The sequence below is a fragment of the Elgaria multicarinata genome, chromosome 19 (assembly GCF_023053635.1).
Source record: "Elgaria multicarinata webbii isolate HBS135686 ecotype San Diego chromosome 19, rElgMul1.1.pri, whole genome shotgun sequence".
NCBI classification, from domain to species: domain Eukaryota; kingdom Metazoa; phylum Chordata; class Lepidosauria; order Squamata; family Anguidae; genus Elgaria; species Elgaria multicarinata.
The window spans coordinates 6,158,025-6,176,174 of record NC_086189.1 but is presented as its reverse complement, the minus strand read 5'-3'; positions in this window follow the sequence as shown (position 1 = coordinate 6,176,174).

Sequence of the window (18,150 nt, the reverse complement as noted above, 5' to 3'; positions counted from 1 at the left end):
GCTTTTCACCCCTCAATCTGTGGGCAAGTTAAAAGCATTGGCCCCAATATAAATCCTTGGGGAACTTTACTTTTTACATCCCTCCATTGTGAACTGATCATTTTCCCCACTCCTTGGCAGTATCTAACATGGGGCTTATGCCCCTGCCAATTTTCGGGTGCCCTGCTGAGTTTTTCACACAAGTGGGATCCACTGCTTGCACAACTGCAATTTATCACTTCTGGGAGTAACCTGACATGAGCAGAAATGCTCATTTCTGGAAGGAGCAGGTTGGTGGAGCTCACATGAGGGAATTGCTAATTTTGACCAAAATGAAAAGACAACAGCTGTGAGTTCATAACCCTTGTGACTTCTCAGTCAACCTTGGAACAGTTTCTTTTAGTGGACACTGTGGTTTGGAGTAGAAAGGAGTTTTGATATTATTATTATTATTATTATTATTATTATTATTATTATTATTATTATTATTATTGGGATAAATGCAAAGTGCTACACCTAGGAAAAGAAATCAAATGCACAGTTACAAGATGGGATATTTGGCTCAGCAATGCTACAAGCGAGAACGAACCTAGAATCATTGTAGATCACAAACTGAATATGAGCCAACAGTGTGATGTGGCTGCAAAAAAAACCCCAAATGCTATTTTGGGCTGCATTCATAGAAGTAGAGCTTCCAAATTGCACGAGGTACTGATTCCCCTCTATTCGGCACTGGTTAGGCCTCATCTTGAGTACTGCATCCAGTTCTGGGCACCACACTTCAAGAAGAATGCAGACAAGCTGGAGCATGTTCAGAGGAGGGCAACCAGGATGATCAGGGGTCTGGAAACAAAGCCCTATGAGGAGAGACTGAAAGAACTGGGCATGTTTATTGTCAAGAAGAGAAAATTGAGGGGAGACACAAGAGCACTCTTCAAGGACTTAAAAGGTTGTCACACAGAGGAAAGCCAGGATCTCTTCTCGATCATCCCAGAGTGCAGGACACAGACTAATGGGCTCAAGTTACAGGAAGCCAGATTCCAGTTGAACATCAGAAAAAAACTTCCTGACTATTAGAGCAGTATGACAATGGAACCAATTATGCAGGGAGGTCGTGGTTTCATCCACACTGGAGGCATTCAAGATGCAGCTGGTCAGACATGTCAGGTAGGCTTTGACGTGGATTCCTGCATTGGGCAGTGGGTTGTACTTGATGGTCTTATAGGCCCCTTCCAGCTCTACTATTCTATGATTCTATGGGAAATGCTTTGTCAGATGCCTTGATCCCAAATACACTTCATGGGAGTTGCCCCCACCGACTTCAAAAAACCTCTTGCCTGTGTAAGATCAAAGGTAATTATATTCAGTAACCTTCATCACAAAGGCTCTCTGAAGGGCTTTTGGCACTGAGCAAATTGGGCTGCATGGTGGAAAGAAAATAAGCACGTGGGAACAGATACGGTGCTGTCCTATTTCAGCCAGTACTGCTGTGTGGCTCAGATTTCCGCTTTACTACCTGTCATTTGGGGTGTGGTGGGTGAAGATGTTCCAGATAGCAGAGGAGCTGTCCAGCAGAAGAGAACATGGCAGGGTCAGGTGGCGCTTCAGCAATGGCTAGCTCCCAATTGAGCAGCCTCTTTTTAAAATATATAGTAGTAGCAGTAATAGTAGTATTCTACTTGCTCTTTCCTCCACCCATCATCCTCCCCCACATCCTCACAACAACCCTGTGGACTCAATGGGATTTACTTCTAAGTAGACATAGGATTGTGCTGTCAGTGTTGTAGCACCAAACACTGGAACACTGTTCCAGTTGACAACAGAGAAGCATTTATAGATGTCTCTTTAAGACCTATCTCTTTGAACAGGCTTTCGTCGAGGTGTGAACCAGACAGTTACATTTATAGTTTTATTGTTGATCCAGAGAATGATCATTTCATTGTCATATTTTATTGTTATATTTTAGTGTTGCCTTTGTTGTCATGGTCACCACTTTGAAAATGTTGGCGAGAAGTGGGGTATAAATTTGTGAAATAAATAGTGAATAAGTTTGTATCAGATTTGGCAAAGATTTATTTCTTCATTATTACATTTATATCCACCCCTGATCTAATGGATTAAAAACGCCAAGACATTATCTTTGTTCCACTTTATTGCTATTACATTTATATCCTTTTCCCTCTTCATTTGAACCCAAGGCAGCTTACATGGTCCTCCTTCTCCTCCACTCCATTGTATAAGAACATAAAAAGTGCCATGCTGTACCAGACCAAGGGTCCATCTAGTCCAGCACTCTGTTCATAACAGTGGCCAACCAGCCATCTGCCAGGGATGAACAAGCAGGACATAGTGCAACAGCACTTTCCCACCCATGTTCTCCAGCAACTGGTGCACACAGGCTTACTGCCTCGAATACTGGAGATAACACACAACCACCAGGGCTAATAGCCCTTGATAGCCTTCGCCTCCAAGAATTTATCCACCCCACCCCCCCTTTAAAGCCATCCAGATTGGTGGCCATCAGTACATCCTGTGGCAGTGAGTTCCATAATTTAACTCTGCGCTGTGTGAAGAAGTCCTTCTTTTTATTTGTCCTGGATCTCCCACCCATCAGCTTCATGGGATGACCCCACTGGGTTCTAGTATTTTGAGAGAAGGCGAAAAATGTCTCCCTACCAGGCATAATTTTGTATACCTCCATCATGTCTCCCCTTAGCCTCCTTTTTTCCAAGCCAAACAATCCCAGTTGATGTAATCTTCCTTTACAGGGGTGATGCTCCAGCCCTTTAATCATTTTAGTTGCCCCTTTCTGCACTTTTTCCAGCTCCATAATATCCTTTTTTAGGTTGACCAGAACTGTACACAGTATTCTAAGTGTGGTCGCACCATAGATTTGTATAAGGGCAGTATGATACTGGCCATTTTATTCTCAATTCCTTTTCTTATAATGCCTGACATGGAGTTTGCCTTCTTTATCCTCCCAACAACCCTGTAAGGTAGGTTAGGCTGAGAGTCAGTGACTGGTCCAAAGTCACCCAGTGAGCTTCATGGCTGAGCGAGCACTCGAACCCAGATCTCCCAAGTCCCGGCCCAACACTCTAACCACTGCACCACACTGGCTTGTAAGTCCTCACCCGTCCCTATCACTGGTGTCTGAGAAAGATGCCTTTGATTGTGGAAACGGATGCAGCAAAGATCCAAAAGTGCTCCGTTCTGCATTTGCTCACAGAAAGCACAAGCTCAGAGTGCTGAGTGGCGGAGGGGAGCAATCTCCGAACCAGGCCTTTGTGATTTACAGGTGGGAAAGTACAGCTTGAACCGTCATGGGGTTAGCAAGTGCCTTTCAGCTATTCGCACTGAAAAGCCTGCGTTTCGGCAATAGCAGCAGGCTGTCTGCTAAATTAGTTCCGTAGCCCAAAGGCTTAGAGCTTTGGAGGTGTGGACCTAATTACAGAGGCGCCAGCAAATTGCCGGCACCCAGGGTGAAGTTCACCGTGGCACAAAGTACCTGAAGGCACTGACCCTTAGCAGCAGGGGTCGTGCGGCTTCGGTGCCAACCGGTTTCCTTTCCCCTCCAGTGCGGATGACTTTGCCCCATTGCTGAATTGAGGGAGCAGGGTTGGCGTCTACAGAGTCTTGGGCAGAAACTTGGAGTCAGCCATTTTGCTGGTTGAGGCAAAGGACAAAATGGCCCCTTCCCATTCCTTGTACAACAGCTAGATTAATTTTTCTTCACCACTAGCAATGGAAGAGGATAATTGAGGGGCTGCAGGACAGGTTGCATTGACCCACAACTCTCTCCTCTAGAGCCTTGTTGCCGCCTCCCAACATCTGCCGCGTGAGGCAACGGCCCTGCTGAAGTGAGTCCGTGGGGGAGCCCCTCTGTCTGTTCTAATAATTTAGCACTGGTGTCCCAGCCTTTTTTGGGTCGGTGGGCACATCTGGAATTTGGAGGGAGTGTCGTTTCTGCTCTCACAAAATGGCCGCAACGGCTGCCCATTCATAAAATGGTTGCCACGGTGGTCTCAAAATGCTCATTTCCCAGAAGGAAAATAGGTGGGACATAAAGCAAACTCTAAGAACCTAAGTGCAAAACTAAAGTAGAGGCCTGAGCTCTGAAATATAAAACCACTCTTTTGAACCCAAACAAAGTTGTCGCTGGAGGGCACCCCTTCACTATTTAGCAGGCTAGCCTGCCAGTTAAATGATGATGATGATGATGATGATGAAGAAGAAGAAGAAGAAGAAGAAGAAATAAAATTCAGGAGGGACAGAGAGCCTGGAGGGCACAAAGAGAGGTGTCCACAGGCACATCCATCTCTGCTCCATGTACAACACTTTTCAGTAATCCAACCAAGAGATTACCAGAGTGTGGGCCACTGTTGCTATCTCTGTGCAGGTAAGGTTGCACCTGATGCATCAGCCTAAGCTGATGAATGGCCATAGGTGTATGCAGCACATTTCATTAGGGCGTGGACCCAGGAATTTTTTTTAAAGCAACATTTATTGAATACTCAGTCATAAAGGACATTATTTTTATTCCTTTATTTATTAAACACTCTAGGCACTGATGCCCCACTCTGCGTTGGGCTTGCCTGACAATGGGAGGTCTGTTGCAGGTGGGGGAGGGGAATGAGGAGACGCTTCTCAAGCCCCAGCATTGGTGGGGCTTTATGGTGACACTGGCCGGAGGGGGGGCTTACAAGGCGATATTAGCCTTCAGGGGCCTTCCTCCTGGCCTCTTTGAAGCATGGCTCCCGGCAGAGTAGCTCCCAAGAAAGCGTTTCGGAGGGCAGCGAGAGGACTGTTCCCACTGCATCTGGATCCCCCCTCTGGATCCGTAGTCAGTGCCCCCCTCAATTCTGCACTTATGGCTTGAGACATTAGGGTGTGCCTGGGCACACCCGGCACACCCCTTGCGTACGCCTATGTGAATGGCCAAAGACTAGTCCGAGGCTGTGACTCGGTAGAAGGCCATATCTTGGGGAAGGGCCATCGCTTACTGGAAAGCACATGATGGGCATGTGGAAAGCCCCCTCTTCAGTCCACACCATCTCCAGTGAAAAGGACTAGGAAGCAAGAGAAGGAAAAGGGCTGGAGGCTCTTGGCCAATCAGAGGAGATGATCCTGGTCTCAATGGACAAATCATCTGGCCTGAGAAAAGGTGACTCTCTTATTCCCTCTGCATAGAAAGCCCCTGCTGCACCACACTGGCTAGGGCCACTCCCCATAGGGCAAGTGGGGGACATCCTCCTTTAAGGTCAAGCCCCACCCCTCCCGTGACATCATAGGGTACTGCCCCACCCATTTATTTTTCCTCCATGACTCCCTCTGCATAAAGAAAGCAACTTGCTAAATGCTTGCAGTGTTGGATAAGAGGAACAATTCCGCATACTTCCAGACAGTAGGGGGCGAGAGAGAGTATCCCATAGCTTGATCAGTTCCTATTTCCTGCTTCCACCCCTTCCTCTTTCTTTCTTCCTCCTTCTTCTCTTGCCTCTGCAACAAGTGCCATGTGGTATTTCCAGAGAGGAAGCAAGTAACTGTATTGCACGCCTTTGTTACTTACACTCTCACACCCAGCATTAGGGGGTGCTGGTAGCCAAACACTGTTAGACCACCTTCTCTGACGATGTGTATAAAAACACAAATAAAGTAAGCTGATTTGAACTTCATTTAAACTGTCTCCAGCCTGCGTTTCTTGCCTCTGATGCTAAATGCGGTGTTGCCACACTTTCTCTACATAAAGCAACTCTGCTGTAAGTCACACCAGACTTTCCGATGTGCAGGAGACAGCTTCTGCAAGTCCTGGCCAAGTAGAGAGCCTCCTCCTTGCAACGCTTGCGTCCCAATTGGGGTGTGAGCCGCATAGGAAGGGACTCAGCCAGGACTTCCCCCTGTGAACAGGGGAATCCTCTTGTTATCAGAAATCGAAGAGAACCTGGGGAATCCTGTCCCCAGAGCAGGAAGTGGGGCTTAGGGAGGGGAGGCGGAGGGGCCCACAGAAGGTGGCCTGGCTTGGCCACTTCCATGGGCCGGAGTTCCCCACCGCCACCAGCAGCCAAAGTGCAAAGGAGTTCAGCTGATGTTGAAAACAACAGGATGAAATTTAAAAGGGATAAATGCCAAGTTCTACATTTAGGAAATAGAAACCAAAGGCACAGTTACAAGATGGGGGATACTTGGCTCAGCGATACTACAAACGAGAAGGATTTTGGAATTGTTGTAGATCGCAAGCTGAATATGAGCCAACAGTGCAATATGGCTGCAAGAAAGGCAAATGCTATTTTGGGCTGCATTCATAGAAGTAGAGCTTCCAAATCACGTGAGGTACTGGTTCCTCTCTATTCGGCCCTGGTTAGGCCTCATCTAGAGTATTGCGTCCAGTTCTGGGCTCCGCAGTTCAAGAAGGACGCAGACAAGCTGGAGCGTGTTCAGAGGAGGGCAACCAGGATGATCAGGGGTCTGGAAACAAAGCCCTATGAAGAGAGACTGAAAGAACTGGGCATGTTTAGCCTGGAGAAGAGAAGACTGAGGGGAGACATGAGAGCACTCTTCAAATACTTCAAAGGTTGTCACACAGAGGAGGGCCAGGATCTCTTCTCGATCCTCCCAGAGTGCAGGACACGGAATAACGGGCTCAAGTTAAAGGAAGCCAGATTCCAGCTGGACATCAGGAAAAACTTCCTGACTGTTAGAGCAGTGCGACAATGGAATCAGCTACCTAGGGAGGTTGTGGCCTCTCCCACACTAGAGGCCTTCAAGAGGCAGCTGGACCACCATCTGTCAGGGATGCTTTAGGGTGGATTCCTGCATTGAGCAGGGGGTTGGACTCAATGGCCTTGTAGGCCCCTTCCAACTCTGCTATTCTATGATTCTATGATTCTAGAGTGTGACTACCTGCCCCTGCAAAGCGAAGTTTCCTTCCTTGAACTGCCCTGTTCTTCCCATTCCTTTGCTCACCGTAGCTGTGACAGCATGAATCGCACTGTACCAGGAAGTGGGGAGGGAAAGCGAGACCCCGCTTCCTTCCAACCCCCTTGCTGGCATATGATAGCAAGCAGCTCAGATGCACCTGCCAGATGCTCTCTTATTCTCACACAGTTTATTTTTTTGTTCTGTGTATTTCCCCCCCCCCCACCCCCCCTTCACTTGATGAAGTTAAACTACAGTCTCTGGGGCGAATTACAGACATCAGAACTGGATTGGCATCGAACGGCAGAGCAGTTGGTGGTTGGGCGTCTGGGGAAAAAGAAACAGCAGGTTTTAGCTAGAAGGGACAACAGCTTTATTTCCCTCTTGGTCCTTGACAACGAAGCAGATGTCCTACCATTATTATTTTACCTCCTAGTAATGGCGTTGCTGCTCTTCCTATCCTCCCAGGTATGTCGCTGCCTCTCTTGCAGATGTGCAGGTATGTCTGACTTGACTTCAAAGTGGTCCACGCTGCACCTCTAGCGCCACCTGCTGCCGCTGCAGCGCTCCTTCGGGCGGCCCTGGGCCTGAAACGTGCCAGGTTGATGCATGGAGGACATTGGAAGCCTCGGATCTGTGCGGCCGCTGGGCATTTCTGGTGCCACTGCCATGTTCCCTGAAATGCACGGCAGGAAAGGTTGATGTCGTGAGTTGTGAATACACACAGCTGCATTCTTGACCCACCACTCTGGCAGCGTGGATTAAACCTGACCCAAAAGCAGCCTCCTGAATGCATTCTGGCTGGAGCTTGGCATTTGAGGAGTAGAGGATGGCATCTCTGATGTCAGTGGGGCAGTGAATCCACTCCGGGTTTCAGTCAGAACCAGACTGAAACCCAGAGCGGATTCACTGCCCCACCAGCCTGCACCTTATTTATTTATTGCATTTGGACAACTCCTCTAGAGTTCTGACTGAATGAAGCGGATTCACTGCCCCGCTGACATCAGAGCCACCAGCCTGCACCTTGGAGAGCTCCTTTAGCATTCTGACCAAAACCCAGAGCAGATTCATCACCGCACTGAATTCAGAGCCACCAGCCTCTAGTGCATTTGAAGCATCTTCTAAGTATATATAAAATCAGTTGTGTTGGGTTCCTGCCCACTTCTGAGCCCAGTTTAAAGGGCTGGTATTCACCTTTAAAGCCCTAAATAGTTTGAGACCAGGCTATCTGAAGGCCTTCTTGCACCCTGGAATTAGACTGGTGGACCCAATTTGTTTTTATAAGAGCCTTATTTAAATTATTCCTCTTTCACAGAAGAAGTTCCCTGCTGGATCACACCAAGGGTCCATCCAGTCCAGCGTTCTATTCGTCCAGTAGCCAACCAGCTGCCCACAGGAAATCCACACCCTCCCACCCATGTTCCACAGCAGCTGGTGTCCATAGGCACACTGCCTCTGATACTGGAGGTAGCATAGAACCATGAGGACTAGTAGCCCTTGATAGCCTCCTTCTCCTCCAGAAATTTGTCTAACCCCCCCACCCCTTTGAAAGCCATCCAAATTGGTGGCCATCACTACACCTTCTCCATTTTAACACTGTAAATCATGTTAGATAGATAGATGATGATGATGATGATTTCTTATATCCATCGTTGGGAAATCTTTTTTTGGCTCAACAGATTTCACAGAAATTCGGTGTGAATTGTGCAAATTGCAGAAAAATCAGCCACAATTCCCATAATTTGCAAAGTACGGCCAAATTTGTGCAAATTGCAGAACCTTCAAAAGAAGAGGCCCAGAATCCCCAGAAAATCCTCAAATCCTCATTGCAGAGCGCCACAGAGAAAACTGAAACTAAGATGAGGGGGCTGAACCTAGGAAAACTTGTCCACCCACCCCACAAATAGATTTTCCCAAAATCCCTAGATGAGGCACTTCTAGAGCTGAATTGAATTCCTATCATATGAGATTGATTTGGAGGATGGTGGTGCCATCTAGTGGTGAACCTTATTATTTTAAACGTTTGAACAGGAATGTCTTAGAGCAAGGCGTCCGCAAGAGCTCCCAGGGAGACAGCAAGCAGAAAGTTCGGGACACGAAATTTCTTCTGTTCCGTAGAAAGATGGAGCTAGATGTTGTTATTCTTCAAACAGTCCCTCCCAGGCGGAAGTTTAACATCCAACTTTTTTCCCCACCTGTTAATCTAGGCTGACCATATGGAAAGGAGGCCTGGGCTCTTGTATCTTTAACAGTTGCATAGAAAAGAGAATTTCAGCAGCTGTCATTTTTATATATGGAGAACCTGGTGAAATTCCCTCTTCATCACAACAGTTAAAGCTGCAGGAGCTATACTAGAGTGACCAGATTTAAAAGAGGGCAGGGCACCTGCAGCTTTCACTGTTGTGATGAAGAGGGGATTTCACCAGGTTCCCCATATATACAAATGACACCTGCTGAAATTCCCTTTTCTATGCAACTGTTAAAGATACAGGCGCCCTGTCCTCCTTTTCATATGGTCACCCTAGTTAATCCTCTCTGAGCATTTTGAGCTGGGCTCTTAGATTTTTGGCTGCTGTTCTGCTGCTTAAATTGCAAAAGATATCATTGTCTCAAAAGGGAGGACGGCCAGATTGTGTCTGCATCTTATCGAAGGCAAGTGTGAATCTTAATGCTGGCAACCCTAAAGAAGTACCTGTAGCTCTTAGTTTGTTTATTTATTTACTTATTGCATTTACATCCTGCCTTTTTTCCTCCAAGGAACCCAGAGGCGGCGTATATAATCCTCCTCCTCCTCCACTCCATTTTATCAGTTGCATAAGCACTGTGTCCAGTTTCATTTAAGGACTTGAAAAGAAAGAGAGAGATTCGAATTGCTGTACTGTGGTCTATAATGAACTGTAATAAGAGGATGGAGTGTGGGGAGAAATCCCCATTTAATTTCTTCCATATCCTTAATTATCTGTCCTGAAGCTTTAAGCAGAGACAGAATTATACTTTCATTCTATGCCTTAGCTGACTTCCATTCCTAATTACCCCATTCTCCCTTTCTCAGAGCATGTTTGGTTGCGCTAAACATTTTTCATCGCAAAGTACTTCAAAGAAGGGTGCAATCCTATGCCTGTTCAGTCAGGAAAAAAGTCCTACAACTCTCAACACAGAGGTATGTTCAAGTCCCGCCAAAAATAGGAAATAGAAAGATCTCTGGCCTGCAACTGAAAAACAGGAAACAAGCAAGATGTGGGGATGCTGGGAATTGTAGGGCTTTTTTCCATCTAAACATGCATAGGATTGCACTCTTAATATGTGCATAGGATTGCACTCTTAATATGCACTCTTAATATGTAAACGGGCATAGGATTACACTCTTAATATGTAAACATGCATAGGATTACATTCTTAATATTTAAACGTGTGTAGGATTGCACTCTTAATATGCACTCTTAAAATGTAAACGTGCATAGGATTGCTCTCTTAATATGTAAACGTGCATAGGATTACACTCTTAATATGCACTCTTAATATGTAAATGTGCATAGGATTGCTCTCTTAATATGCACTCTTAATATGTAAATGTGCATAGGATTGCACTCTTAATATGCACTCTTAATATGTAAACGTGCATAGGATTGCACTCTTAATATGCACTCTTAATATGTAAACGTGCATAGGATTGCACTCTTAATATGCACTCTTAATATGTAAATAGGCATAGGATTGCTCTCTTAATATGTAAACGTGCATAGGGTTACACTCTTAATATGCACTCTTAATATGTAAATGTGCATAGGATTGCACTCTTAATATGCACTCTTAATATGTAAATATGCATAGGATTGCACTCTTAATATGCACACTTAATATGTAAACGGGCATAGGATTACACTCTTAATATGCACTCTTAATATGTAAACGTACATTGGATTGCACTCTTAATATGCACTCTTAATATGTAAATAGGCATAGGATTGCACTCTTAATATGCACTCTTAATATGTAAATGGGCATAGGATTGCACTCTTAGTATGTAAGACAAGGGCTGGTCCCTCTCTCTCTCTCTCTCTCTTCTTTCTCTCTCTCTCTCTCTTTTCTCTCTCTCTCTCTCTCTTCTTTCTCTCTCTCTCTCTTCTCTCTCTCTCTTTTCTCTCTCTCTTTTCTCTCTCTCTCTCTCTCTCTCTCTCTCTCTCTCTCTCTCTCTGTGTTTCTACACCTGCCTTTTTTCCAGGGATCATCCCTTTGCATGCAAATGACACACAAAATCCCCGGAGCAGGCTGGGACAATCTCTACATTTTCCTGGGATAATCCTTAGGTGGGGCCTCTCTCTTTCTCCCTCTCACTCTCCCCCCCCCCTCACACACACACCATCACAGGCAAGTTCACCACACCTTGGAGCATATAATAAATACGTGCCCTGTGAGATATTAACGCTGTGCCTCGGTCGTCTTTATTTTATACTAATTGTACTGCAATATACTCAATATTTAAAGTTCTTTAATGCAACTTCCGTGAGATGCTTAGATGCTTAAGCATTTTGAGAGCTGAAATCTCTCAGTGCCATCTCATGCATAAGACCCAAGACTTTATATCTCTCTCTCTTTCTCTCCCTCTCTTTTCTCTCCCTCTCTTTTCTCTCTCTCTCTTTCTCTCCCTCTCTTCTCTCCCTCTCTTTTCTCCCTCTCTCTCTCCCTCTCTACTCTCCCTCTCTTCTCTCTCTCTCTTTTCTCTCTCTCTCTCTTTTCTCTCTCTCTCTCTCTCTTCTTTCTCTCTTTAGCCACTTTGGAAGGGAATAATTGTCTCAAAAGCAGGGATCAAAATGCAGTCAATAAATAGCAATAAATAAAATCCTCCGCCTTATCACAGGCTTCTGTTTTTTCCCTTCGGTTTTGAAAGACTGAGCCAAAGGATCTCTTTCTCTCTTTCTTTCACACAGCGCACCTCTCCGTATCCCTGCCAATCCAGCAGGAACTTCTCTACGAACAAGTCGCCATTGTCACTCAACGCAAGGCGCAGGAGAGGGCAACGCTGGCCGTAACGAACTCGTCCTTTCCCGCTGGTAACGGATCTCGGTCTCCCCAGTGGGAACTGCGCGGATCTGTGGAGGGAGCGGCACTGGTCCAGGAGGTGGCGCTGTTGCGATAGTTGTGTGAAGTCCGGCAGGCCGTTTCAGCAGAAAGCGATGGGGTGGTGGAAGGGTCTTTTAGACCCTGGATTTAATGGTCGCATGGGAGGACCCTTTAGATGGCTGTGCTGTGTTACTTCAGTTGCTAAGCACACAACTTTTTTAAAAAAATTGTTATCCTGCTTCCCACCCACCCCCATCCAAGGTGGTGCACACATGATCTACTTCCTCCCAATTTAATCCTCACAACAACCCTGCGAGGCAGGCAGGTGACGCAGAGAGTCAATGACTGGCCCAAAGCTATCCAGTGCGCACCCTGCCCAAGTGGGGACTTGAACCCGGTTCCCCCCAGTCTCAGTCCAACGCTCTAATCACTACACCACAGGCTCTCAAATGCGACTCTACTGGGATTCGAACCCACAACCTTTGTATGACTTCACCGGTCATTGATATAGAAGTAAAATGCTCTTTCCATTGAACACTGACAACAAGCTTTCTCCGTTGTGGCCCCCTGGTTGTGGAATGCCCTCCCCTTAGAGGCCCGACTGGAGTTGGCTTCATTTCGGTGCTAAATTAAACCATGGCTTTTTTTTTTTTTATCAAGGGCTAAATTCTCCATGGTTGCACATTGTTTTCATAGTTTTTCATTGTTTCTATTGCTTTTTAAAAAAAATTCTACTGGTTTTATTTTGTTCACGACTTAATACGTTTTTAGCTTAATACGTTTTTTTGTGAACCACCCAGAGAGCTTCGGCTATTGGGTAGTATAGAAATGTAATAAATAAATAATAAAATAAAGAAATAAAAATAAATAGCTGTGTACGTTATTTACATTGTTCTGATTTTATCTGTATGCCACCCTGAGATCCCAGTGATATAGGGCAGGAAATAATAATAATAATAATAATAATAATAATAATAATAATAATAATATATTTCTTACCCGCCCCTCCGTTTTGATCGAAGTGGGGAACAACAGTAAATATAAAATACATAAAACTGAATTAAGAACACAATATACATTGTTAAAACATCCTAAAAACATTCTAAAACAAATGTTTTTAATAATAAAATAATGGGGGTGGAATAATGCTCTACAACAGCTCCTACATTCCTGATAAATTAAAATGCTTGCCAGTCAGACACACACACAGCATGTGCATTTTAAGCTAATTAGCATTCTGTGCCCATTTTGTGGACCCCCCCTCCTTAGAAGTCCACACACACACACCTCACCCAGACCCCACTGCCAAGTTGCCTAGTACCTAAAGCCAGCCAAGTTATTTTGGCGCGTCAAGCAGAAAACCCCACAAATGTCTCAGCCCCTTCCTGGCAGTCCGAATACAATAACAACCAATCAATAGTTAGCGGCTTACTGCCCTTTCAAAACCTGCCGCCTAAAGTGGCTGCTTCACCTTTCATAATGGTAGGGCCGGCCCCATCAATATTAGCATACAAGATGGTAGAAAACAAAAGATTTGGAAGAGCAGGAAAATGAGTCTGAACGTGAGAGGAAAGAGACAAGAACTCAGAGGAGGGGAATTTCCAGGTTTCTTTGGCGACCCACAAAGGTCCTCTCAGGAAGCGAGGGCCCTGGCGAAAGGGCAAACGTTGCACTTTTGAGGGCTGCCAAGAAACACAAGCTCCAACCAAGAAAATAGCGAGAATTTGTCCCCTTTGGCAACTGCAAAAAGACTCTTTGTCCGATGGAAGGATGGAGTGGCATCACCTCCACGTTAAAATTTTAAAAAAGGCAGGGAGAAGGGAAAAGTTGGCCATGTTGGTTGGGAATTCTGGGAGGAGGTTGGCGCAAGTTGATTTAGAGCTCAATCCTGCGCATGTTTAGACAGTAAAAGGTCCGGTAACTCCCCGCATCCCCCAGCTGGGATCGCACCCTTTGTGGCCTAAACTGGGCAGCTCTTTCTTCTTGCAAATTTTGGTGTGGTGGGGGTCTACGAAACTACTTCCTCTAGCCTCTACCGCAAGCTGAATATCTTTTTTTAAAAAAAATATCTATATCTATACAGAGACATAGATGTTAAAAAGAACATCTAGATCTTTCTGTGAGGAGCTAATGTACGGTGCACAGCGCTTTGAAGGAAACACAAGACTGGAAGACAAAACTTTTCAGTTTGGCACTGCTGACTGTTTGCCCTTTCGACGAATTCCTCGGTTACTCTGCCTCGACAGGGAAGATGGTGCGGAAGGATCTGGCCTCGCTCAGCCCTTCCTCCCACCACCCCTGAAAGATTTGGCCCATATCAACAGCTGGTGTCCTGCTGCGTCGAAGACACAATGGAGTGTGTTCCGACAGACAATATACCTGTCATGAGAAAACATAAAGCTGGCAATTAATGGAAGCGCTTCTGGGTTGTGCTTTTCAGGCCGCACAATGAGAAGGGTCTGGAAGGGAAAGATTAAGCCCGGAGCTTCCATGAGAGCTTGTTAAATGGCCCCCGGTGAGGTTTGTTTGTGCAAAAAAGAGAGAGAGAGAGAGGGAGAGAGAGAGAAAAGAACCCACCAAAAAACTCTCCAGCAACGCGTCATTGCTCAGCAGAAGGGTGAGCGTGCCAATCCATAGAAAAGAGCATATATCTGCCTCTAACCTGTGTGGTGTGGGAAGGATGCTTCCCAGCGAAGGCTGGTGTCTCTGATTATGGTGGGGCTGTGGATCCATTCTGGGTTGCAGTCAGAACCAGCCAAAACTCTATAGAGCATGGGTTCTCAACAAGGGGAAAATTCCCCCCTGGGGGGGATTTTAGGGTTCCAGGGGAGGAATTGGGACCACTATTCAGCAAAGTATGATGTCTTGTAGATTATGTTACATGTTATTAAAAACGTCCCAGAAAAGTGTCATGTTGTTTGCAAAAGCCAGGCCTTTGCTCTCTTTTCCCTCCCTCCCTCGCAATACTAGAAGTTTCAAGCTTCCCATTTAAAGGGGCAACGCAAAGCATGGGAGATGAGAATGTAAAAGGGGCCATGCTTTGCGTTGCCCCTTTAAATGGGACTAATATAGAAAAAAATAAAAGAGTTTCAATATTATATGCATATTATTTGGAATGCACCTTTTGAGTTAGACTAACTTGGGAAAGGGGGAATTATATTCTGAACAATGGTGAAAGGGGGGAATTGAACAAAAAGGGTTGAGAGCAATCCAACCTATTTTGGAGGGGGGAGGTTCAGCACTTTGAATAGCTCCTTTAGAGTCATAGAATCATAGAATCGTAGAGTTGGAAGGGGCCTATAAGGCCATCAAGTCCAACCCCTTGCTCAATGCAGGAATCCATGTTAACAGCAAAACAAGAGAGGAGCCCTTAATATACATAAGCAAAGCAGATAGGACCTGTACGAACGGTTCACACTGCAAAAAAAGAACTGTACAAATCATAACTGTATTGAGCAAACAATCAAATTATGTATTATGATATAAATAATATTACAATTGTAAAAACTGTAGATCTTGAAATAGAAGCAAACATATTTGCTGTAAGTAAACAAGACAATGTGCAGAATGCTAAAACAATAACTCCGGATTATAATATGCGTTTCGATACTTCTTCAGTCAACTCTGCATGCTGAAACTTTGAGACTTTAGTAAGTGAAAGGTGCTCTATATCCATCTCTCTACACATTGGGGTAACCTGAAGACACAAAGGTGACAACAATAATGAAAGAGAATAATTATTCCTGGAAGACGTACTGGAAATTTTCTTAATATCATTTAATAAGGTAATTGAACGTGGTACCTTCCTATATCAGGACTTTAAATCTTTTAATTTCTTAGAAAAAGGCTCCAGTAATGTTCTACAGGATCTCACTTACGGCAAATCCATGTTAAAGCATCCCTGACAGATTGTTGTCCAGCTGCCTCTTGAAGGCCTCTAGTGTGGGAGAGCCCACAACCTCCCTAGGTAACTGGTTCAATTGTCGTACTGCTCTAACAGTCAGGAAGTTTTTCCTGATGTCCAGCCGGAATCTGGCTTCCTGTAACGTGAGCCCATTATTCCGTGTCCTGCACTCTGAGAGGATCGAGAAGAGATCCTGGCCCTCCTCTGTGTGACAACCTTTCAAGTATTTGAAGAGTGCTCTCATGTCTCCCCTCAGCCTTCTCTTCTCCAGGCTAAACAGGCCCAGTTCTTTCAGTCCTGGCTGGTTCTGGCTGAAACCCAGAATGGATTCACAGCCCCAGTGAAATCAGAGCCACAGCCTCCACTGCTGCTTCCTAAAGTTATGGTGAGACTCTGGATTTAATAGTGCTACACTCTCCCCATTTTTAAAAAGAAGTGTATCAAGCTGGCTTGTATTGAATTAGACCGGTGTTCCATCTAGACCAGTATTGTTGACACTGACTGGCAGTACCTGGATCAGGTCGGCGTCAAAGGTAGGTATGATGGGGAACCTGCCAAGGGCCCATATCCCAGCAGGCACCCACTGACAACACCCATACACATACACACCATAGAGTTGCTCCTCCTCACCATTGCAACCTGCCTGTTGCTCTCACCCAGGCAACGGCGTTGCAGAGAAGGAGGATGCTGCAGCCTGCTTGCTCCCTGGCTCTCTGCCTCTCAAACAAGCACGTGGTAGCAAAGAGGAGGAGGAGGTGCAGCTGGGGATGATGGCGGTGAAATGGTACTCCAAAACCCAGAACTGGCACTGTCTGGAAGCAGCCCTTGCCTGGGCTCGTAACTTTCTTTGCTGCCCGACTCTTTATTATCCGTCCGCATTTCATACGGAGTTTGCTCCTAGAGCCAAAGCTCAGCAGGAAACGTGGCTTAATCTGAAGTCATAAATCCCACGCCAAGATTCCATTCTGCTTCAGGAACTCGCCCACGTAGAGTACCTCTCTTCGCAGATACTCCAGTAACAAGTAAGCTTCTCACGGCTCTCTTCCTCACCGGTAGTGCAGCCACAGTACTCTGTGGTTTTAAACCAATTGAGAGCCTTCTTTAAAAAGGGGTCCGGCCTCCCTCAAAGAACCCCAAGGGTGGGTGGAGGTGGTCATTTGGTGAAGGTGCAGAGACGTCCTTTCTGGAGAGTACCTGGGCAGAGGTCCCTGCCAGATGTTTTGGACTAGAATTCCCATAATCCCTGAGCATTGTCTGTGATGGCAGCAGGCTATTTGGTTATTAAATTGCATTTATGAATCACTTATACTAAGGACATTTATACACCAAGGGCAATATTGCCTCCCTGGGAAATCCTGTTGGAAAAGGTGTGTTTTCTGCAGGTGCTAAAAAAAACAGGAAGGTTGCTGTCTGGCTAGTTTGTAGAGGTAGGGAGTTCCAGAGAGTGGATGCCACAGTCCTAAAAGCTGTATTCCTAAGGCCATGATGGACCGGACCTCCGAGATCTTGGGTACCACCAGGAAGATATCTTTTGAGGAGCGCAGGTGGGGTGTGTGTGAAGTGATCACTTAGGTATCCCCGTCCTGTTTAGGGCTTTGTTTACAAGTACCCAAACCTTAAACCTGGCATGGAAGTGTATAGACATCCAGTGGAGTTCCCTCTGTGTTAGTGAAATTTCTTATGGGAATTGTAGTCCAAAACACCTGGACGGCACTAGGTTGCCTACCTCTGCACTACAGCATAAGAAAAGCCCTGTTAGATCTGACAAAGAGGTCACTTCATCCAGCCTCGTGGTCCCAGGAGTGGCCAACCATCAGGGCAGGAAGGTAATAGCCTTCCTGTCCATCTAAGGCAGCCTTCCTCAACCTGGGGCGCTCCAGATGTGTTGGACTGCATCTCCCAGAATGCCCCAGCCAGCTCTGCTCTCCCATTCTGGGAGTTGTAGTCCAACACATCTGGAGTGCCCCAGGTTGAGGAAGGCTGATCTAAGGTGATTGCTCCTTTAGAGTTCTCACTGGTGCTGACTAAAACCAGAAGTGGATTCATCAACCTGCTAACATCAGAGCTACCAGCCTCCATGGCTTTTAGCATGTTGCTAGTTGGCTGGGCTATAAACCTCATTTTGAGTTGGTGCCCACCCTTCTCAGAGGGACCACAGGAAAGAAAAGGCAGCTGTTTGCAACTCCCTCTCTTCTCTTCTCTTCTCTTCTCTTGGAAGAGGAGCTCCCTGTCTTCTCTCCTCCGTGGCTTGCCCTTTTTGCTTGGCTCTGCGGCCTGTCTCGATGGCACAC